This window comes from Paramormyrops kingsleyae, chromosome 17 (assembly GCF_048594095.1).
Source record: "Paramormyrops kingsleyae isolate MSU_618 chromosome 17, PKINGS_0.4, whole genome shotgun sequence".
Classification (NCBI taxonomy): Eukaryota; Metazoa; Chordata; class Actinopteri; order Osteoglossiformes; family Mormyridae; genus Paramormyrops; species Paramormyrops kingsleyae.
In genome coordinates, this window is record NC_132813.1 from 18,968,603 (window position 1) to 18,993,502 (window position 24,900).

The 24,900-nt window shown below is 43.9% G+C and overlaps 1 long non-coding RNA gene across 1 annotated transcript; it reads left to right on the forward strand.

Annotated features, from left to right (window-relative positions):
- The first annotated feature begins 3,967 nt into the window (after positions 1-3,967).
- Positions 3,968-20,432, forward strand: LOC111851357 (uncharacterized). Its single transcript, XR_002839997.2, has 3 exons — positions 3,968-4,734; positions 15,402-17,822; positions 19,058-20,432. It is a non-coding gene; the product is annotated as an uncharacterized lncRNA (long non-coding RNA).
- The last annotated feature ends 4,468 nt before the right edge of the window (positions 20,433-24,900 follow it).

The window sequence follows — 24,900 nt, forward strand, 5'->3', positions numbered from 1 at the left end:
TGCTGTTATAAGTCCATCTTTTTTATTGATGCATATGAGAATGAAGCAGAAGATGCATAAAAATATACAGAATTATGATGCATGAAACGGAGAATCGAAGCTGACCACCAAAAAACAGGTCTAGACCTAAAAGCCCAGGCCTGGACTTTGTGGTCTATGGGATGGAGGTACGGCAGCATTTCCACACCAGGCCAGCCCTGCCGGGCCTCAGCTCTGAGGGCTCTGCATCCCGTAAAAAGCCCAGTCGCTAGACGGTAACTCTGTGTTATGGATGATCATTCCGATAATGGAGACAGCACTGAAATCAGAGCGGGCCAGGATGAGTCCTTCCGCCACGAGCCAGCTTCTAATGCTGTCTCCGGAGAGAACGGGCAGCATTGGGTATAGCCTGATACACGTGAGACATGCCAGAATCACTGCCGCTTAATGGGTTAGAAGCCACTTCATTGCATTAAACAGGGAGAGCCACAGGAAATGGCACTGACCAATCAGAAGCTGACTCTCAATCAGTTTCACCTTGCATTAGTCAGAGCTGATTTCTAAGATTTGGAGTTCAAAAGTTTGTCTGACACAGCCTGTGAATTCTGTGGCTCAGCTAACAGGCCTGTGATTGTGAGGAATGCACTGGTGCTGAAGCCCCATGCCATGCCCACAGCTTGCTGCCGGATTCCCAGTGCCCTCCTCATAAAGACTTCAGATCTACACCCCGGAAGACATGACCTAATAACACACTTTTTACTTATTGCAGGATCTAAATACAGTCATTTACATTTTCTCTGGCTCAGAATTAAGCTGTCGCCCTATAAATAAGGTCCCTGCAGTCCTGGGGTTAAAGTTCAGCATGTTTCTTTCACTCTGTCACTTAGACCCACTGCATTCAAATCCAGGCCTTTTCAAGGTACCATTAGATATCTTAAGGACAATTTTAATTTGCTGATATGACCAAATAATTTCAGTAATTAATGTGCATCTTACCGTACAGAAAGTAAAGCTAAGTTCACCACCCCTTTTAAGAATTTTTCTGTGCCATTATCCATCTTTATTTCATTCTGTTTAAACCCAGAGATCATTGCAGTCAATGTTCATTTTTTCCTCTCTGTGAGATTTTTTAAAGTGTATTTTTGTTGATACAATAGAATCAAATTTTACGAATCTTCAAAACCAAGGACCAGAATAAAGACAGTAATTCACTCTGAGATCTGAGTGTATAAATAGTCTTGTAGTCAGTGTGGATACACGGCACAGATACAACAAATTCTGACGTTCAGCAAAAAGAATCTTAAAAAGTGGCCTTTGTCTACCTCTGGCGGACAAAGGAGACACCACACCTGGCCGTCTGCCTTCGTGTTATTCAGTCACTCCTGGATTTTGCGATTCTGCGATCATAGGAATTAACGGAAAACCAAGCAAGCTTCGTGATATTTTCACGAGCTTTCAATTTTTCAACTATGGTATAGCTTTTCCACCAGAAATGGCCAATTCAGCAGAGCGCTTGTATTTGGACCATGACACGCCCTTTGACGTCATCGCCGCGCGCATTCATGTGTTTTTTTGCTGGGCTCCGCTGCACAGAGAGCTGCACAGAGAGCACGTGTATTTCACGAAACTGGAGACTTAATATTGTTAAGGCATAATAGAGAGCACATACGAACATAGTCTGCATAAAACAGTACAATGGGCACTTTGGAAATAAAATGAAACATTTTTCTGTTAATGTATTTGACTTCTCCAGAGGTTGGATTAACACACGGGACAGGTCCTTAAATAATAACCAGCCTTTAATAATGCAGCCACACAGCCGTGGCTCGGGAGAACAATACAGTAACCGGGCGAGATGCGGCAGAAGACGTAACACAACCTATACCGTAAAAAACCTAATAGATCACTAGCTTCTGATTTAATTATCTGCAAATGTTGAATTCAGAGTTTATTTTATTAAGAGTTAGCTAACTGGAACCAAAAGACCGTATTCTCTCTCTCTCTCTCACACACACACACACACACACACACACACAGAGGTTTGTATTTATATCTTTGTGAGGGCTCTCCATTTATTTCTATGGGGAAAACTGACATGACGCCCTTAACTCCTACCCAGCCCTAACCTTAACCATAAGTAACTAAACATTTTTTTGTTTGTTTTTTTATTTCTTTAGATCTTTGTGGGGACCTGAAATGGTCCCTATACAGTGTCCAAATAATAGGTTTTTATTACATTGTGGGGAACATTTGGTCCCCACAATGTAATATAAACAGAATCCACACACGCACGTCCATGGTTTTTATTTATCCTTTATTTAACCAGGAAAGTTCCCCTGAGATACAATGTTTCTCCTTCCAGGGAAGCCTGGTCAACATGGGCAGCAAAATAAAAGTTTACATATAAGTACAAACGGAAACGGCACCACAAAACATGTTGAAACAAAAACACAATATTCAATATATTCAATGAGCAGGAGCTAAAATGTGTCATTGGAAATAAAATACATTCATACATATTAGCATACACAGATCAGGGGTTAAGAGGCATGGAAGTGAATAACAAACGTTAAAATAAACTACTGCACCTGTTCTATGACAAGTGATTTTAAAATACTTTTAAACCTATCAAACCTCATTCCAAGCTTTCGGCGCATGAAAAGAAAAGGCAGCTTTGCCCACTTCTGTTCGGATGGTTGGAACCAGAAGAAGAATTATCTTCGATGATCTAGTATTATAGCTACTGGGGCAATATGTCAGCAAACTAGATATATGCTGCGGTAATTTATCCAATAAAGCTTTTACAATAAAAATTCACATATGGGGGTTTCCCCTTAGGTACAACGAAGTCGATTGAACCATTTCATATATATGGTTCACATAAATGATGTGATACAAAATTAAACACAAAGAAAGTAATTATACGTCTCTTTCTTTACTGGTAGTAGTAAAAAAAATCCTGAACTCGTGATTTTGCCAATGTATCTAATCAAGGGCATAACTTTGGCTGGAACATTGGGGGAGTTGAGGTCTCCACCCATTACGGGGGAAACATGATTATTGTATTAGCTGGTTTAGATTTATTGGGGGGGCTACAACCCCCCCTTCCTCCCCGTAATTTACGCCCATTTATCTAATAGGGGTGTGAATCACACCTTTCCTCGCCATACGATACAATATCGATTCCTTAAGCCAACGGTTCGATTTTTTCTCAGAAATTCCCAGGATATGATACTATACGATTCGATTCAGTTCGATACTGGGGATTGTAGTCGAAATGATTAAATTTCACACAATCCTTTACATTTCAACGAATTAAAGAAGGCTAATACAATTAGCATTTTATCATATTTTATTGGGAACTTTAAACAAAATTTAATGGTCAACGATGTGTGCTCTGAGCATATAGCGTCCTATGTCACCTGCCGTACTAAACACACGCTCTGAAGGTACGCTAGCTTGCGAGCTACAAATGATCAAGTCAAAATGATCTACCTACTATAAAAATGCAAAACATATATTTATGTATAAAAATATTGAGTATTCTTTAATATGATTTTTTATTATTACTATTATTATTATAATTTCCCTTTGGGATGAATAAAGTATTTCTGAATTGAACTGGGATTTTAGTTCCTTCACCTTTCTATTTCTCAGCTCGCTTTTCGGAGGGAAGTTAATGTCGTAGTTTTTATGAACAGTCCGAAAATGCCGCTCCACATTTCCCTTCTTCGGAATAGCCATGGTAGACTGACAGATGAGGCAAATGCACTTCGAATATGACATGGTAAAAAAAAACAATGCTCCTCCCATTCTGGGGTGCGTTTCTCGAACAACGACGGAAGTTAGCATTAACGATGCATCGTACTATGGTAGTTCAAACTAACCAACATCCGACCAACGACTGTTTCTCGAAACCGTCGTACCACAGTTGTTCGAACCACGTTAGTTAGTTAGGACTTATGTAGTTGGAACTACAGTGGTTCCAGCGCTGATTGGTCAGACTCACGGCAAGTCGTGCGCAACAACTAACAACGCACTTTCACAGCCGGTCGCGTACAAACACTCGCGAACTGTGTAAAATATATAATAATCACACACACACACACACATGTATATTTATTTGTGACATCAATTTCTGTCAGTCACATAACGCCAATAAAATGAAAATTAGCAATCGCGGAAAAATAATGCGACGCTCCTTGGAGTGATAAACAGAATAACTTTTATTCCGACGTTGTCGCTTACAGAATATTGTTATACTGGCTGACTGGAATACACAGGTGTGTGTAATAACCAAACATTACAGACGTAATTTCCCGAGAACAAAGGCATGGATTCGTATCTGGCCGCTGTAGTGTCATTCTGCTAACATTACCCACCCCTGTGCTAATTAATACTTTGCAGTCTGAGATTTGCTCACTACAGACAGTTACCGTACTTATGACCAGAGACCCACACAACAATTACGTTTCAAACTACATTTTCAGACAACTTCACATTATATGTGATCGTAGAGCTAAATTATTTCTTATTAGGTATTAAAGATTATTAAATTTCTTACTTACACGGTGACTATACCCTTATTGCACTGTATTTTCCACCATCGCTGACGAATTTACATATAACTACGCTTCTAACTACAGCTCGTGAGCTGTAGTTCGAACTACACAACTTAACGACAGTGTTTGCGAACGTTCGTTCGAACTATGGTTTCGAGAAACACCTACGTCGTTCAACGATACATCGCACCACGTAAGTCCGCAGTATCGTTACCTATGTAGTTTGAACTATGGTTTCGAGAAACACCTGCGTCGTACTTACATAGTTTGAACCACGCAAGTTGCTAACGTAGGTAGCAACGATGGTTTCGAGAAACGCACCCCTGTATGGAAGTGGTAGGTTTTTGGCTTCTTACTTGGTCCAGCTCCCCCATTAATTTTTATACCCTTTCTTAAGTTTAGTAGAAATAAATTGGAGGCTAACAGGCGACTCGGTAGCTTGAAGCAGCTGGCGCGGTTGAACGCGTCATCCATCCTCTATTTTTTATGCCATATGATCTACCCACACTACCTTTGCGATCCACCAGTAGATCGCGATCGACGTATTGGGCACCCCTGGTGTAGACCATGTATACGTCGGAGTGGATCATGAAAACAATACTGGAACAGGCCAGAAAATAAAAACGCACGTATCGATATTTATGCGGTCACATCGATGCATCGGATCGTTTGCCGTTGAATCGATATATCGATACAAATCGATGTATTGTTACACCCCTAGTATCTAATTTATTTCCCCCAAAAAAGCACATGACGTAAATGCTGAGTAAACACTGTAAAATCAAGCATTTTTGGCCTCAATACAAACAAAAATCTCGGCGAAATCAGTTGCCCACTGCTCAAGTTGTACCTTATTTCAGTAGCAGACAAATGTATACTGAAAAGCGACCCCATGCAATTATACAGTACTTCCACAAGAGGGCAGTGTACATCCACAAACCCCTGTTCTGTTGGCCATTCTACTGGTTCGTTTTTGATGCATCTCTATTTTTTGATGTCGAAGTGCACGGTTTTGGGTCAACTCAATTCCACCTCTGTGTTCTCAAATCACTAATTATAAAGGCAATTTAAAAATCATTTCAAATTTAGCAACATTATTTATTTATTTTGGAAACCAGCCGCTAGGAATCAGCTATTTTCCATTAGAAACAAAAATGCTCCATATTAACCTAAAGCATGCCGTTGTTAAAGCATTTAATTTTAGAATCTGACATTGCATTATTTTAGTAAAATGAGGTAAAAAGGTAGTATTGCATTCATTAATACACATTAGCCTTGAGAATCACAGCAGAGGTCTTTGCTTAAGTAATATTCGCTCTGGCTGCAGGCGGTGATGTGGAATTACCCCGTGCTGATCATACAAACACTGAGTCTATTTCCCTCATAATTGGTGGAATCAGAAATAAAGCCGCATTTAGATAAGGCTGTAGGCTCAGGTTAGGATGCAATGCTGAGTCAATACGGTTCAGGCTTGGGGTGGGAAGAAAAGGGATCTGGGGGCTGTTGGAGAATTGCTACCCATCCCGGATAATACAGGACCGTCCCATATTATATCGATACAGGGTGTGATTATCCCCATATCATATGCCATGCCTCCTCCCCAGCTGCCAGAGCCCAGGTTGCTGGGCCCCAACATGGGGCTGCCGGACTGTCATGCAGCCAGTGTGTACGGTTACCCGGCTCACATCTCCTGTCCCTGCGCATACGGCCGGTGAGCTTGCACCTTCTCTGGAAAATAAACGAGAGCAGAGAGCAGGGAGTCGTTAAACGCTAATAACACTGCGACTTCATCTCCAGACGGCCCCCAGAAGGTTAGACGCCGCTTCTCGCACCCCATCGCGTTCACTGCCGAGACCAAAACACGCCCGGGCTCAGTCACCATCAGTACTGGGCCATCAGAGGGGCCCTGTTTCTCACGGCTCACAGAACCGGGCCTCATTTCTCACGTCCCCCTCTGGGAAGAGCCACTCCCAGCCTTTGCTCCAAAGTCATTTTTCACTCGTTCAGGGGGAGAATTATCTAGTTTAGAAAGTGCAGGCATAGGGGAAAGGACTAATGCACAAGGGAAAGGCCTAATGCATTTTTAAAGCCCCTGGCCCTAAACGGCACCACCGGTGTCTCAAGAGTCTGTATCGCTCTTCCACCTTTGACCCGACTCACCGGTGACAGCTGGACAGGAAAGCAGAGCAGGAAATGGGACTTCAGGCCTCGTTGGAGAAGCTCTGAGACTTCTGCTGTGTTGGGTTCCGGCCCATGGGCCACTGAGCAAACCTGAGGCCTCACAAGACAGGATCAGATGCACGTACTTTTATCATAATCATAATAAACTCACTTAATAATAAATACCTTAATACAAAATCCCATTACTATTGAACTGCCCCCCCAAACTACATTACCCAGTAGCCGCCTGGGCTCGGGTCCTTTAACTAGTGACCCTGCCCTCCTGCTCCTCAGAGAATGGTAAGTTGAAACCTTAAAATATACCCACTTCCTCAATCTCAAAACCCATATTCCAGTTGACCACCTGAAATAAACCACCAACAATAAACTATATTTCGTCTATAGACATGCCAAGAGTTTGAGTGCCAAACAAGTAAGCAAAAGTATCAGTCTGTACCTGTGTATTTGTGTGCATAGAACAGGCAAACGCTGTTACATGCTGTTTCAGTTCTGAATCCTCTAGACAAAACATGTCAAATCACCAGGGGTCGTCATCATGGTCAATTCTGATAGACATTTTGATCTAATTCATTTTTACAGCAGACATAATATTTAGAAGTTTAGACTACATACTGTAGTTCTTTTCCCTCAAGCAAAACATTTGTCAAGGGACACGTTTATCTTTGTAGGCGCAGGTTGACAATCCATACAAATCACCACACTGTCAAACAAATGCCTCAGTTTGCAGACATCAGCTTCCGGTAGAAAACGGTTTTCTGTGGCTGGTGACCAGTTACACTCAACTCCTTCCTTAAGATCCTCAGATGTGTCAACAAGTAACAGTGTAATGCTGACTTAAGCACAATGTCACCTGTGCAGCCAAAGAACAACAGCAATCAGACTGTTTCACACTTTCATATGTTACCTGGAAACACAGAACTCTTTGACCAAAGATGTCTAAAAACACAGGGTATGCACACCCGCCCCCAGAAAAGATGCTTTCACTGCCCCAAGCCTGCTTCCGCGACAGAATATACTATAGAGGTCAATGAAAACGCATCCCATGCAAAATGAATTTCCCCCGTTTAAAATGCATCTTAGAGTGTTAAGGCGTGATCAGTAAGTGATGAACTCCTCCCTTATTGAGGGAGACAGAGGAGAAGGGTCTGTCCCTTGATATTCATCACTCAGTGGCAGAATTCATCTCATCCATCCATCGTAGGCCATCGCTTATCCACTCACTGTCACCGCGCCCATTCCTTGGCGGGGTTACGAAGCATAACGCCTAAGGCAGTATTTTTCACTATGACACCCCTGAAAAGATGGCGCCCATTGGATCTTGGCATTTAAATTTTGCACGTCTAACGGCGCAAAGCAGTTCTGACTTTGGAGGCTCGATGTATAAAGTTTGATGGATAATCTTCTGTTCATATTCTAACAGATAGAGAGAGTGACGTGACCTTGGGCGCCCTGGGGGGGGGGACGGGTGCTGTGAATGTCCTGGAGGGGGGGTGAAGTCAGTGTACACTCTTTCAGGCTACCTGTTCTTTAGTCCAGATGAGTGTTAAAATGAGGTTTGCCCCCCTTCAGTAAACACAGCTGATCCAACACCCTGTTGCAGATTCCTCATATCTTGTTCCAAACTAAAGTCCCATCGTAAGTCGTCCCCCGTCCCCCCCCCCCTTTTAATTGGGGTCCAGGGGCATTATGCCAACAGCAGCACCAGCAACCTGCCACCTGGGTGTGTGGTCCGCGATCTTTGTACCCGCTTACAGACGACAGGGTCTGAAGATGACCGATGACAGGGACCCCCCCCCCGATGATTTATGTGGAGTGTCCCTGTAAAAGAGACCAGCAATCACAGTGCCTAAAGTCTGAATCATTCCAGTTAAAGGCAACCGTGCTATCGCCTCTACCCAGAGGCCTCTGGGAAAAGCTGGACCCCTCCCTCCGCTGTGCAGTTAATCTCTCTCTCATGTGACTCTTTTAATTACACCCTCTCCCTCCCCACTGGAGTTTTGAACATTGGTGTGAATTTTAGAGCTGATATCCAAGCATGCTTTCACATGTTTACCTTTGAAGACTAATAAAATGAGAAAAATGCAGACTGCTAAATATTTATCCTTTAATTTTATATATTTGTGCCTCGTGGTGTTTTTTTATAGAGGATCTCTTATATCAATCCGACAATCCTGTCATACCCTCTACTGTCCCTTCAAGGTCCCACAAACCAGTGCTGACAGTTGCAGTTCAATCCAGCATTCTCCCCCAAGACAAAAAGCATTAGCCCATTTAATAGAGAAATTACCAAGCAGCAGGCAATCTGAGAGCAAAGTATGAATATAATGAACTAAAAAACAATGATTTCTCAACGATACACACAGCCCAAGGAAGAAAGAGGTGAAAACCATCACCCCATCAAATTACCCGTCTAAGAGCGCAACTCTCTGCACTCAGCAGAATCTACCCAGGTCTGACGAATCAGACGCGAGACGGCAGGACGCCGCCGTATGCTGGGTGTTGAAGGCAGTTTTCGGATAATGAGCAATTACTGATACCCCTTTTCCTTGTAGTGACCTATAATAACGACCCACAGTCCGTGCAGCTCTCTGCTAAACTCAGAGACTCGTATCCCCTTTCAGAGCATGGCAAGCTAACTCAGCAACGATACATTCTGACAAATGAGTGCCAAGCGCTTCCCCAAATTACCAGAAGTCTTAGCTTCAAAGACGGACAATTGACCTTCCCTTGGTGCTGCTTGTGGTTTTTCCAGAATGAAAATTCAGCCTCTTCCCTCCCTTGATTTTTTTTCCCTTTCTGCTGGATAAGATGGTGATAGATTTCTTCAGTGAAACCTCAGGTTCTTTTGCATGAATGATGAGTCAGGTTCCTTATCCTTAAGCAGTTTAGTAAGACAGAATGAAGATGTTACGGAAAGATATTTCACACGGCCGGTTCAGTGTCTGTCTGTGTCTGTCTCTGCCCCCACTGAGGGAAGCAGCCCCTTTATCTATGGTCTTCATACAGACTCCTGGAGCCGGGAGGTCAGACGGCCTTGGTGAGAGTAAGTTGTATGAGAGGCAAAGAACATGATGAGCGAGTAGCAAGGACAGAAAGAAATATAAAAATAAGAAATATGAAAGCTATAAACGAATGAACTAAATGAGCATAATTAAATAACTACAAATTAACAAGGGAAATCCCGCAATGGTGAACAGAACCACTCTGCATATGGAGCTACCTGTGGACCATATTTTTATTTGCTGGTTCTTCTGCCTCTATGGCAGATTAGAAATGAATAACCCATCATAAAGTTCATTCATTTATTCATTCATTTTCTATATCACTTGTCCTTTTCTTGGTCATGGGGGTTTAGAGTCTTTCCCAGAAAGAGTGGGGGCTGGGAAGGGCATAACGCAGGACGCAGCATCGGGACCCCTATTGCAAAATATAAACATTTTTACTGGTGCTGGACCCCTTTCTCAAACCACACTAAAGATGGAAACTTAACTGTATCACATTCAAGCGAATGACAAAGCTGCCAATTCCTGTTCACACCTCAGAACCAGATTCATGGTGACTGGTACTGCCGGCAAGCTCCCAGCAGACACTGTCACCCCGGCCTCCACCAGTCACTGATTACTCTGTACTGCATATAGGCATTATCGGTACGCTAACAGGAGAAGGGTTATGTTTAGGGCTAGGTTTAGGGTTAGGCTTAGATTTACGGACACAATCTCCAGCTGAGACCTGGGGTCGCTGATAGCTGACTGACATCCTGCATCTTCGCCTCCTAGAGAATCTGATCCTGGAGGATCTCAAGACAGTCCACATTTTTGCTCCAGCCCAGCTCCCTATCACTTTTTTTTGCTCCGGTACAGAACTCAGCGGGAACAAAAATGTGGACCGTCTTGAGATCCTCCAGGACTGGGTTGGGAAACAGAGTTGGGACTGCAGGTAAATGGGAAGAAAACAACCATGAGATGGACAGCTAACTTTACTTTAGTGAAGGTCAAGAACAAATGATCCAGGAGTCAAGAAAAATGTTGCAGACTAGCACCTTGACAGAGCTTTGATGGAAGATCTAGAAGAATAACCTGCTGACAGCTTAATGAACTAAAATAATAATTGTGACTTTTCATTGATGTGAAAGCTGGGCTATGAAGAAGTAGGACAGTCTGCCTTTGAATTCTGGCGCTGACAACACACCAAGGACAAGAAGAAGAAAAAAAGCCAGATTCTTGATCAAATTAACCCTGAACCTTTATTCAAAGCAAAAATAGGCAGATTGAAGCCATCTTATTTTGGGCTTACTATGGGAAGACATAGTGGGTATTCCAGGATTTCTGCATTAGCCAGATAACTTAAGCCAAATGTAAGGACTGTCCAATGAGAATGTCACTTACCTCTCCTCCTATTGGACAGTTCTCAGGTTTGGCTTAAGTTATCCAGTTAACTGGGAAATCCAGCTTTGTGGAAGGGCCCCCTGGTTTATTTATAAAAGATCACGTCCGTTATAAAATTTGAAGTTAAAAGAGGAAGAGGATGGGTATCAACATGATGGACTCAATAATAATAATAATAATAATAATAATAATAATAATAATAATATTCTGTACTGCAGTAAAAGTATGTCCAACATTTCTTGATGCCCTTCTGTTGTATATCTGAGGCAAACAGCTCCTAAGATGTACTCAGAAAACTGATTTAGTCCTTTACTACTGGTATCTTGAAACCTTTAAATCAGTACAAAATACAGCCCCCTTTTTTTTTGAAAAGCCTGGCCCACTCCCAGCATGCTCGCTTGCTGCCGTCAATCACCGGAATATTCTTTCCTTTGTCATTAGGGGGCAGAAACTTCACCGTGACACAGACCTTGTAAGAGAAATTTAATCGAATCCTTTGCATAGACCAGTTTTTGGAAAGAAACATTTTTGCTTAGTTCTTTACACCTGTATCATTAAGGAATGTTTTTTTTACCATGGGGTTATTTTCCAAAAATTCCATGACTTGTGGCAAATGTGGCAGAATTAACCATGTGTATGCATGTTGCTTCATCTATAAATATTTCAGGCAGCGCATATAAAAACCAGAGGGTAGAGATTCACTGACATAAACATGAAACACATCCAGGGTCAGAAATTACAGGCTGAATAACGATGTGCCCGCTCCTGTCAGGAGCTCATACACATACCCCATCGCATCCATAATCACCAAACAAAGGGGTACCTGCAATATCTCTCTCCCCACCCCAACAGCTTGCCTGTAAAAGCTAACGGAAGGTTTCCAGGCCAAATTGGAAAGCCTTTCCAATCTGTGGCTTTTTCCTAAAATCGAAAGCATTCAGAGACGTCGTTCACTCAGTTCCATGTTTATTGTGATGTCTGCAAGGCCGCTTGATCAGAGGCAGGTCTCCGGGTTTCCAGGGCCACCGTCCAAACCCCCCCCGCCCCTGCTACTTTGATCACACTGCATCTTTGATTATGTACTCTAATGAGCTCGACCTCCTCAGCAGGGGCTCAGTTTACTGAGGCGGGGGCTCGCTTAGCTCTGAGGGACGAATGGCGTCTGAGGGCGGGGTGAACGGCAGAGAAGGGGGAGGGCGGGGGCACGGCAGAGAGGAGGGAGGATTGGTGCCCTCTAACCACTGGATTATATCATTACATTATGTAGTTTCAGCCAGGTTTTCCTCAAGTCTTGAGAACATTGTTAAAAATATATTGATTGATTGTATGAAGAACTCATATATTACTCCCAGATCACACTGTGTAAGTGCTCTCTGGGCCAGTATAAGAGATCTCACAGCACCAGTGTGCTCAGGCAAACCAGAGAACATATATCAAACCAGGGTGCACTGGGGCGGGGGGGGGGGGGGGGGGGTGTGTGACAGAGGGCTGTCATTAAACCCGACTTCCTGCTGCTGTACTCCAGTGAAGCTTAGACTTCATGCATGACTCCAGGCTGCAATGTTGAAATCTTACAGAGAAATAAAAACATGTATTAAGAGAAATGACCAAATCACATACACGGCTGCACTAAAGTCAAGCCATAAATGCTGCAGCCTTATGCAGTGTTTCTTAGAATTCAGTACGAAACACTAATCTCTTAAGGAGTTTTACAGCAAAACAGAAAAAGCTGTTGACCAAGTGTGACGGCTTCTGTGTATGCACCTTGCATGCCATCTCTCTCTCTCTCCCATGGCCTGTGGATGGTGCTATTGTCCAATTGGCCTGTAGGGGGGGTGCTAGAAGATATAAGGAAGAGGAAGTGAAGCTCTTTAGAGAGGGGGGGGCTCTGTGTTTGACCTGTGTGATGCTGTTTGTGGTGTTTGGCCCCAGTCCCTTCAGGCATACTGTTGTTGCTGGTACTTCTGCTTGGTTTGTCTTTATTGTATTAAGCTCTCAGGTAGGAGAACTTTGTCACACTTAACACACAGCTATATCTTCCAGGGATAGACCCTGTAGGAAAAGGGGGGCTTTGTTTTCAGGGGGGGATTTTTATGCATGTGTTTTGGTTAGTTAGGGAGGTAGTAGTAGGTTTGTGTTGTGTTCTTTTCTTTCCATGTTTGTTTTGGAAATAGGTTAGTTAGTGGCTTATTTTGTTTCAGTTAGCATTTGGAGTTCTGTTTGTTGTTTTGGCCACATCCCTTTTCTGTTGTCTATGGGTCAAATAAATTATGAGACATTTTAAGATGTGTTGAGGTCATCTTTTGGGTCTGGTCAAGGTCGTAACACCAGGCAGGGACTTGAAGAGATGAGCATGTCATACCTGAGCTTCATGAGGTGAGGTGCGGCTCGTGGAATTAGCCGGAAGCCCTCACCTGTAACGTCAGGCAAAAGTGCCTTGTTTCACGTGGAAAAGCCACGACGGCCATGCAGCATTATAAAGCTCACCCGCTTGTTTTTAAGGTCAATGTTGCAGCATTGCACAAATATTTCCTGGATTCTGAGGACTGGCTTGTGGGAAGCCCCTTCAGATAGAAGCTTCCTTATCACAGCCGATTCAAAAGCAAAATCCAACGAGCGTCTTCTGACACTCACCAGCATGAAAATGCAAAAGCGAACCATAAGCATCTGTTCACTGAAGCCATGTAACAGATTTGCCAGTTAGCCTTTTTTTGATTGGGTTTCCCGGAATGCAGTGCTCTCCAACACACAGACAAGAACCTTACTATGTAGTACGTGATTATGATAATTAAACAGATCCAGCCAATGTGCTCGTGTATCCATGGGGAGGGTCTTGGCTCTCATGTGTGTGAGGTCTCCATCCTCCCCATCTGTTTGTGTGGCTTTTCTTACGCTACTTTCCCCAGTCCAAAGTCACACTGTAATGTTGATTCTTGTCTCCAAATTGCTTACTGTGTTCTCGCCCTGCAGTGGACCAGCATCCCATTCAGGGTGAACCTTGCCTGGTGCCCTAGGCCCCAGATAACCCTATACTGGACAAGCAGCCGCAAGATGGATGGATGGACTAACAGGAGGTGACAAAGAGAGATTGTTTGCTTGAACTGGATCACAGGCCTGTGAGGTCGATGGCCAAATCTAACACGGCGCCAGCAGATTCAGTTCCAGCAGAACACTGCCGGCTCCTCGACAAGTAATTTTATGTCCCCAAGAATCACGACTTTTCTTCCAAGCAATAAGCCAGATAATAATGAAACCACGGAAAGGATAATGAGGGAGAGACCCCGGCCATCTCCCCATGGAGAAAGAGGCGGTGGATACCCATAAGCCTTTGCTTCCCTGATGTTGCATGCCATGGTCAGCTCTACCGCCAACTTGGGATCAAAACCATGTTCTGGGCTCAGCCACTGAGCAGAGAGATTAATCCCTTGCTGTAACTCCAGGGGGCGACATTGCCCTGTTTAGGGAGTTCTGCTTACACTGATCAGCCATAAAATTAAAACCACTGACTGCTGAAGTGAATAACATTGATTATCTCGTTACAATGGTCAAAGGTGTCATTATAAATTAGGCAAGTGAACAGTCAGTTCTTTAGGTTGTTGTGTTGGAAGTTGGAAAAATGGGCAAGTATAATGATCTGATTGACTTTGACAAGGGCTAAATTTGATGGCTAGATGACTGGGTCAGAGCATCTTGTGGGGTATTTCCAGTATGCAGTCAGTACTTACCAAAAGCGGTCTGAGGAAAGCCAGCCGGTGCACTGGTGACAGAGTCATGGGCTCCCAAGGCTCACCACAGGCAAGCCTGTCTGGTCCTACGCCAGAGCACAGCTACTGTAGCACAAAAAATGCTGAAAAACTCGATAGAATAGGTAATAGAAAGGTGTCACCCAGCGCATCACTGTCGCAGACCGGTCAGAGTGCCAATACCGACCCCTGTCCACCACTGAAAACACCTACAATGGGCACATCAGCGTGAGAACTGGACCATGGAGCAATGGGAGCAATGGAAGAAGGTCGTCTAAAGTGTTGACTTGGCCTCCAAATTCCCCCAGCCTCATCTTCTGGGCCTGGCTGCTCCATATTTATCACCCATAAAGAAAGTGTGCCACATTTTACTGCATGACAGCATGGTATTATTACTATGGTACTCATCCTTCTGGTGAAGAATCCCTAAAACCTGAAGGCCTCAACAAACAGTAAACAAGAGGAAAGGGGAGGATAAACCAGGAAAAACGGCATCTGCTGAGGAGGGACCAGCTCGCCGCGTCGTTTATATTCCTGTTTGTGTTTTGCAGATTCAACCAGGGTCGAGTTTCCCACCCAACCGTCCAACAGCAGAACAGCATTCTGGTCACAAGCATAGGTCCATCACCGCTGAGCCGCCTGACAGTCACCCCAGCAGAACCGGCGCCACCTCTCAGGACTCACCACGTCTCAATTAGCACTGGTTCCATCTCCGTTCTTAATATTTTGGGCTCCAGGCTCTTAGATTTTCAGAAGCGTCCACTAGCTTATCCACACAGAGCCGACAATTACACCCTAAACTCATACGTCTCACACAGGCTGGAATAATCCTCCGGTGCCCATGGAGCCCAATAAGTACAGGGTGTTAATTCAAAGTCCGTGATGCTCCGGGGGCTCACAGTGACATCAGCCTGCCAGATGTTCTGTTACAGACATGATTTTCCCAGCTGCCTGGAGCCTGTCAAACTCTACAGGTGTCCTTTAGGGAAGAGGGGAGGGACGTGCCTGATTTATGTTGCTTCACCTGGAGTATGACACCATAAAGCCTGATAACAAATCAACCACAAGTGAAGGAATGGCCTCATATCGTGTTTCTCTGCATATAGCTGGGTATCTCAGTTCTTCCTCCAGGAAACATTCATATACTCACTGCTGTAGCAGACTTTTAAATTAGCCATGTTAAACTAGGCGTGACAAAATATAAATTCATACATCGCCGTTAAACAGCTCCTTCAAGAGAAGAGTCTTTATTAACGAGTAGTTTGCCTTTTTTTAAAAAAAAAACAAAAATAAACAAAAAGTAAGACTAAGTTAATGTCACACTTGAGAGCCAAAGTCCTACAGCAGGAATCCAGCGTCATAGACAAGCGTGCAGCAAAACAGGACTCTTAATCTGTGAGCCCACATGTGACGATATTATAATTCAGAACACGTCCAACAGCAGGAATGCAATCACACATCTTAATGTTCCTGTCCTGTGGCCGAAAAACATTTAAAGCCCATTTCCTGCAGGAGCACATCTGAGGCTTCTTGCAGGGTGAGTTGGCATGGTGACCTTCCCTGGGTCCCATTGACCTGGGGCATACCACCTGTTCCTTGCACTGATAGACCTCCTTCCTGTCTCATTCCACAAGTCTGCTTCATTTACAAAATCCACTTTAAACAGTAAACATAATTTAAATGGATTACTTCAACGCATCCCTCTACGGCACACCGATATCAGCCAGTAATCACTCCTACAAGTGTGCCAGGCCATTATTTACAGATACCTTGCTTGGTCGTTATTCTAGTATTTGCAGTTTTAATAGCTTCGTATAACTTTGGGAGAAGTTTCTCTGTACCATTGTCTGTGAGCAAGAGGCAGAGTAATCACTGCCTTTAATCACTGTCTGTGAATAGCTGACACCACGGACGTTGATTATGTTAGGGGAGGAGGCTCTTGTGAGAATGCTATTCGCCATGTGACTGACTGCTCAGGCAGCCCCCGTGGCTTGTAAAAGCAGACCTGCTCTCCTAGTGATGTGCAGTCAAACCCAAGCTGAAGGTTCATGCTCAACATCACTGCCCACAACAATCTATGGGCTGTCTGTAGCTGTTAGCACAGTGTTGAGGCTTCAAGCGAGCGCCTGGAACCTATTAGGTCTTTTTAGGAGGTCTCTTCGAAAGCCGTGACACCAGGGAGCAAGGGGGCGTCTTCAGACCCAAGCTGTTCTCACCTAAAATGGGCGGGTTTTGGAGCCTGTTGCCAGGCAGTCGAAAGAGCAGAGGCTGATGGGAGAGGACAACCATCCCGTTAACCGCTCTGCCACCTGGTGGCCAGCAGCCCGTTCTCCAAGGAAAAATATTTCAAAAATTTGAATGGGTTGTAGACCAGAAAACAAAACAAATCTAAGCATTTTTTAATTATTACATTATGGGGACCTGATTTTCCCAAATTGTGTAACTTTTTACCTTGTGGGGACATTTTCACTGTCCCCACAAAGGAAACTCAATTTTATAAAAATCTGTGATTGCAATCAAAAAATTAAAAATGCCAAAAGTCTTGTATTTGGCTAGTTATGGTTAAGGTTAGGGTTGGGTAGTGGTGAAGGTTGTCGAGGTTGGGATTAGTGTTATGCCCATAGAAATGAATGGACAGTCCCCATTAATATATGAATACAAATGTGTGTGTGCGTGTGTGTGAGAGTGTGTGCATGTGTGTGAGAGTGTGTGCGTGTGTGTGAGAGTGTGTGCATGTGTGTGAGAGTGTGTGCATGTGTGTGAGAGTGTGTGCATGTGTGTGAGAGTGTGTGCATGTGTGTTCTCCCCACAGTACTGCAGCCGAGGGAGATGAATCATCCAGCACTTCTTTAAGACAAGTCTCTCTTTCCGAGACAACTGAGCCCCTGCCACTATATCCACTCAGCTGACGGACCACACCGGAGCGAGATCCAGCAGATGAGCAGCGATTTCCTGGGAATACAGAGTCACAGGTACCACCTGCACCACCAGAAAGGAGCAGTGCCGACCATCTTTATAAATCTCTGCCCATTTTCGCATGCGGGGGGGGGGAGTGGTATGTGACACAAGGGAAGTCGGAGATAACGCACGACCGGGCGGCCGCATACAGCTGCGTGAGACCCCACAAAGGGGAGACAGTCGGCTTGACACCGTGACGCAGGGACATCAGCTCAGGTTAAGATCGGGTGATAAACAGTGAACTACAGTCACTCTCAAAACCAGCAACAAACTCGATAAAGCATGTTATTCAAAATTAAAGTATTCCATATTAAATAATCATTAGACATCATCATTTAGCTAAATAACCATAGCCTCCAATTCATACTCTGGCAATTCACAAACAGGCTGTTTTTTATATTTTGACTAAATTATTGCCTGGCTGCGCATTTCTTTCAGACAGCTCTCCCCTAAGCTTCCATGAATAAAAAGCCCTTAAATTTGCGCCCTGCTTTGCGGATTCAGTACGAGCCACTTTAATGCAGGGAAGGGTGCGGATGGGACAGATTGTAGACACAGAATATGCACTGACACCACGCACAGCTCCCTAAACAAATCACATGTGTAGACATGCAAATGAACCCAGCCAGTGATTAATACGAGAGGGATTCTTATACACAAACATAAGCATTAGTGAGCCTTCCAGGGAAACATGGGAGAACTCGCCTCACGCAAAACAAAAATTGATTTAATTCCTCTTCCCCTGCGAGACTTTAACAAAACCAGTGGTGAATTGGTATCGATCTTCTTGCCTTGAGACAGTGATATATTCTTGCGAGTTTGTGCATTCGGGGGGGTGGGGGGGGGTGGGGCTTTGAGAGAAAGAACTTCAAATTCAAATAAAGCAAACTCAGAAGGTCGTTAGAGGATAACGAGGCCGCAGCTCTGGCTTTCCGACTCCGAGTAATCAGGCCTGACTGGTGGCTTTTGAGGTCTGGCAGTAAACCTTGGAGGAAAGGGCTGGTCCACAGCAACATGATCCTGCTACCCCTGAAATTGATACAAGCCGGCAATTTACAGACTTCCTGAACGCACTACAGGTGCGTAGGCTGATCCTGAGGCTTTTTTCAATTTAATGGAGGGTGACTGAGGTGTTGCTGTTAAGGAAAATTCTGTAAAGATGTCTGGAGTACTATAAAATAAAAACGTGAATGTGGCGTGCAGAATACATGCGACGCTGTCCCCTCAAAAATTGGACACTTGTTAACAGGATTATGGATGGAATGACGGAGGAGAAAACTCCATCTCCACAACTCCCTACACTACTCCTTGTACATGCACGATTGTGTGGCAACATTCGGCCGCAACACCACTGTCGAATTTGCTGACAGCACAGTCCTCGAGGGTCGGGATCTTCGATAATGATGAGACTACCTACCAGAAGGAGGTGGACAACAGGAAGCTGGTGTCACGAAAGCAATTTCCTCCTGAACCTCAGCATGACGGATGAGCTGATTGTGTACTTGGGAACGGCACAGGTGAGGAACTACAACCCACTCACCATCAACAGGGAGCCTGTGGAGAAGGTGTCCACTTTCAAATACCTGGTGTCCACATTACAGAGGACTGTCATGGACAACGCACACGAACGCCCTTGTTAAAAAGGCATATCAACGCCTCCACTAGCTCCGGATGCTTGAGATGTTCAAACTGGCTGCCAAGATTCTGTAGGCCTGCACCATCAAGAGCTGCCCTTCGCGGACAACTTACTCTACAAAAAAGAGCAAGTTGAGGGAGGCGTAAAGACAATTTCCCTTGGAGGATCAATAAAGTATCAATTATTATTATTATTAGTATGCTGACCAGAAGCATCACTACGTAGTTTGAGAGCCGCACCAGGCAAGACATTTTCCAGAACTTTCTTTCTGGTTCCAATGTCCCAATAACAAGGCATCACTGCTACATGGCTAAGCTTTCTGAGCAGGATGGTCTTTGTTTAACAAACAGCACTTGTTAAAAGGGACAAAAAAAACAGGCTGGATATCAAAGAGCTTTTGGTATGAGACATAAGGCACCCAGAAAAACCAATATCATCGGCTATTGGACGAACATCTCTCAAACTTCCATCCAACCAGCCGCCTCTCAACATAACAAGGTCACATCACTCCAGAGTTAAAAGATATAAATGGGTTTATCGTTTCCTAAATGTGTAAAGCCCACTGCTTCCAATACTCCGCTACATTGAACATGAGACACGCGGCCCTGCATGTGGGGACTCTGTGTTTATTAATACGGCCAGTCTGATCACAGACAGATGGTTCTGGATGTGTCTACCAGCCCAGCATCCACACCATCTCTCTTGGAAAATGACCCGAACCTGCTTAAAGCGAAGTTATCCCCTCTCTGCAGTGTACATGTGGCCGTTCCACATGCCCCGTGCCCCCTGATTCGCTTACTTCTTCAAGCAGAGCAGCTCTTTAACTTTCAATAGACTGCCATCTAACCCTTCAGCTGATCATTTGGCGCCACTTCAGGCCACGGCATAAGATTAAAAAAAAGAATACAAAAGATTCTGTGAGAATGGTGCAGTGGGCCAGTTCTCAATGTAAACATGATGTTCTGCTTCACTGACTCCACGATCTGCTCCGTCTGCACCCGCTCACAGCCGTGAGGGGGGGGGGGGGTGGGGTGGGGGGGTAGACTGCTTCCACTTTCATTACGGTAATTCGTCATCATTAAAATTTTATCATTCCCTAATTGGTTTCATTTTGTTGGAAAGTTTTTATAATCACTGCGGTCTCTGTGCCTTTTTACTGGTCACAGACCCCAGAATGTTTGCAGACTTTATTCAGCATTTATTATTATGCATATACATCACATTTGAGGGAAATTTGGTTTTAAACCCATTAATTTTTTCCCCCGTGCGCTAATTACTTTTCAAAACTATTACTATCTATTTCAACAATTTGTCAGAATACAATTTTCAGTCAACAGTCCCAACTGATAAGTGCGTGATTGGTTTAGAAAGATAATAATGTTCTATCACCCATATTTAGGCCTGCCAACAGCGTAACCTTGTCTATGTCCAGCAGAAACAGTCATAAACCTTTCAAATATGGAGAACTGACGTATGAAAAGATTTTAAAGGACTTAACAGTGTTCTTAGAAACTGCATACTACAATAACCAGGATCAGGGCTCCTTTCTGGAAAATCTGTCACGTTGAGATGTTGAAGTCACTGTCCCCTTCATGCCCAGAGAGACATGCTTTCCCCTTAATGACCCATCACCTTAATGACCCCGTTGTAAACTCAACATTTCCAAAGGTGCCTTCTAGTAGAACACCCCATAATATTCCTGGGTACGTTCTTGCCATCAAGATGACCAAAAAAGATGACAAGACTCTTTCTTTAACAATCAGGTGACAGCCTTGTGTTGTTGATAATGACAGAATTTTCCCCCCCCCCCTTTGCTCCTCTTATGAATAAAATGCTCTGTATGTCTGCACCTCTCACCCACATCACCCCCCCTCCCCAGCTGTCACCCACCTGAAGGATACATTTCCTGAGCTGAAATCCAATCGAAAAGCAAACCCATATCAGGACCTTTATTTGCATATAAATCAGAGTTCATGCATTGGTGCTTCTGAAACAGGTGAGTAAAACTAAGGGAACACATTTGATTGGCCATTTTCCACATTTATCTAGAAAACGCTCATTTTCACTAGTTTTTATCAAGGTATACAGCTTGGCTATTATGAAGGCCCCCACACACAGCCAGACATCTGAAGCAGGACACATGACTCTCTGACAGTCTCCGCACATCAACACCCTGTGAAAATGACCACTGGCTTTGCACAGTGCAGGTCACATGGTTAGAGATGAATGGAGGGATCACTGCACAATCTCAGGGAAGGATACAAATGCTGTTTAACTGCAAGCTGGTAGTAGTCAGAATGTGGCATCCCCCCCCCCAGACAGCCCACAACAGAAAGCAATGGAAAAAGAAATTAAACTGGAAATCCATCACGATTTAACAGCAAAACCAAATACATCCAGGGTTCGTTTCCGACATTTATCTTTTAGGTTTTATTTGCCATTGACCACCAGCCAACTAAATAATAGCTGATTAAAAAGAACACACTTTATTCAGGTTCCCCATTACTCAACTAAATAAGATTGCAGGACTTTGTTATTGAAAAAGTTATTGTTCCGAAATTACTAGACATGCAACTTTTCAATGGCGTGGGAAAAGATATATAAAACTTTAAACAAAAAAAAAAAAAGTGCCCATGACTAAGCGAGAGTGAGAGATGTAAGATTGATGACTGTGTTCATCGCAGGCACTGATATCAATGCAAGAATTTCCACAGGGAGTTATTGATGACTTTGAAGCAACCTATTCACACTTAAAGCAAAGCTGTTTAAAGAAACAATGCACATTTACTAAATCTGCAGTTTATAAGGTTAAAAGTAAAGCCATATACCCAACCTTTATCCAGTACAGAATTGCAATGGGCCCGGAGTCTATTCCAGTAAGAACAAGACAAAAGTACAACCTGAATGGCATCAGAACATCACAGGCTGCAACCTCACACAGACACAATACAGACCATTTAAAATCAACAATACACTTAATACACATAAATGCCTATATAACAGTCTATCTTAATGAAAACAGAAAAAATACAAATAGCTCATTATTTTTTGAGGTGACACCAGTAATTTATATGAACAATCATATATTTTTTTCAGAACACAGATCTTCATTGAAAATGAATATTTCTGTTACATGCACATTTGCAATTTAGAGCAAAATTATTTACGGTAAAACCTGTTAATTAGGCGTTAATTGCCTGTGCTCCAGTAGAAAAAAAATCAACGGACGTTTTCTCTGCGCGGAAATGCTGAGGACAACGCGGAGCTTTCAGAAATTTACAGTATTACGATGCAGCTGAAAATCTCACAGGATACACGCAGTTGCCCCTACAGCGCGGTGCACCGTCCAGAACGATGTGAAATTGGGCTCGTCTAGGGCGTCACATGGGCATCGACAGGCACTGCAGGAAAACAGCCCTTACGCCATACATGCCGGCTGCTTAAACCTCTCAGCGTAGCATCAAGTATGTTATATATTTTCTACTAATTGTTGGTATATAAATGCGTGTAAAAGTTTAACTCGTATAAACTGCCATACTGTATATTACGCATTGTACACATTTTGGGATTATCATCGTCATCCATCCCTCTGAAACCGCTTGTCCTATTCAGGGTCGCGGGGGGTCCGGAGCCTATCCCGGAGGCTACGGGGACGCAAGGAAGGGAACAACCCAGGATGGGGAGCCAACCCATCGCGGGATTATCAGAGGAGGGCAATTTTGTAACTGAGCTTATCGCAGGATCGCCTCCCAGTATAAGATCATATCCCGAAACGGTCTGATCTAGATGCATAAGAGTTTAGGGTGGCGTACTGATGCTGCATTAACCAGAGGGTGTCGGGGTATCCGCAAGTCCATCTGTATAAATATGAAAACACAAAAGATCCGCGGAACTAACCGCGAAAAATGCATGGACTCGCAGGGGGCGGCGGAGGAGGAGCCGGCAGCAATCTGGCAGAGGAAAAGTTCATAAACTGTGGAGTAACTGGGGAGAAGAGAAGCATCAACCTACCGAGAACGAAAACCGAACTGCCATTCACAGAAAAGGCGAAAACAGCTTTAGTCCGCAGTTTTGGGAAACGCCTTCAGGTCCTACCACGGGAGGTTTGAAACAAACTTTTTTATACGGCTATAAGGGACTTTGCGACTCTTTTTCCATTAGCCATGTTGTCGTTCTACTAGCGTTTTCAGTTTCACAAGCAGATGACCGTTTGCTGTGGTGGGCTCCAGTCCAAATCTGTTTTTAGTGGCGGTGATAAATATTCTATTATGAGTAGAGGTTGATTTTCTGAAAACCTGTTAAAACGAACCATGTGGCTAATTGCGTTAATAAAAGTAAATCACCAAATCACCATACCCTTCATAAAACAGCCACTGCATGCATCTCCAGCGCCTCCTACGATGGCTGCATTCTAAGCAGTAAGTGACACTCAAACTGCTGATCCGCTAGGAAACGTCAGAGTATGATGGTGAAGATGGTGATGCACCTTCAGCTGTACGCCCTCTGGTGGCAGGGCAGCGACAAAATCAGCCCCTATTAATATAGTGAATATGTAATATCAGAATAGTATCAATAGTCTACTGTATGATTCTTGTGTATTTATGTTCACCAGTGCTAAAACTTTAACGCATTAAATATCTCCATGGATACCAGCTGCTTTTTAAAAAAAAATTGTGGATAAAAATACTGATACTTTCACCTATTTTTCATAATTGCTTTTATAAAGCAGGGTCACTGTGATCCTGAAACCAAGGATGTCAATCCAACCCATGGCAGACTCTCACAGGCAATTTAGAAGAGACTGTTCTGTGTGTTTGTAGGTACAGGGGGGCCATTCCATACAAACACAGGAAAACATGCAAACTGCGCACTTAGAGCCAGGGGCAGGATTTACTGTACACGCCCAGCCCTGGAGGCATGAGGCTACAGTGTTACGCACTGAGCAACCCAACACAAATAAGGTTCATAGCAAAAGACACGACAGGACCCTCTTATGCCTTTATTGTTTAATGTGCTGTCTTTTGATGGATTCTGTGTAACTCATCGTCTTGATTTATGCAAGCCATCTCCTACTGATACCGAATCACTGTCAGAGGAAGATGATGTAGATCATCTTAACACAGTGACATGTGGCATTCAGAAATGAGGATTAATAAGGTCAGCATTATATAAAACTCCTTCAGCCTTCTGCATCACCACTCAGTGGCGCCACTTAGAGGTCAGATCTGTCAACACTTACTGTAATGACTCACGGCCAAGACAAGCATCTGTGCAGAAGAGCTGGGAAGAAGAGCACCATGCTGATTTGAGACTTTAGGTGTTAGTCAATGCCAAGAAGGCAGAGATCGTATTTGCGGTCTTTGGAAGACCGCTCTTAACTTGCCTCCCAAGAACGAACTTGGGGTGCAGTGAATCATGGGATTGGTCTCATTCGGTGAGGAGGCAGCTTATGCATT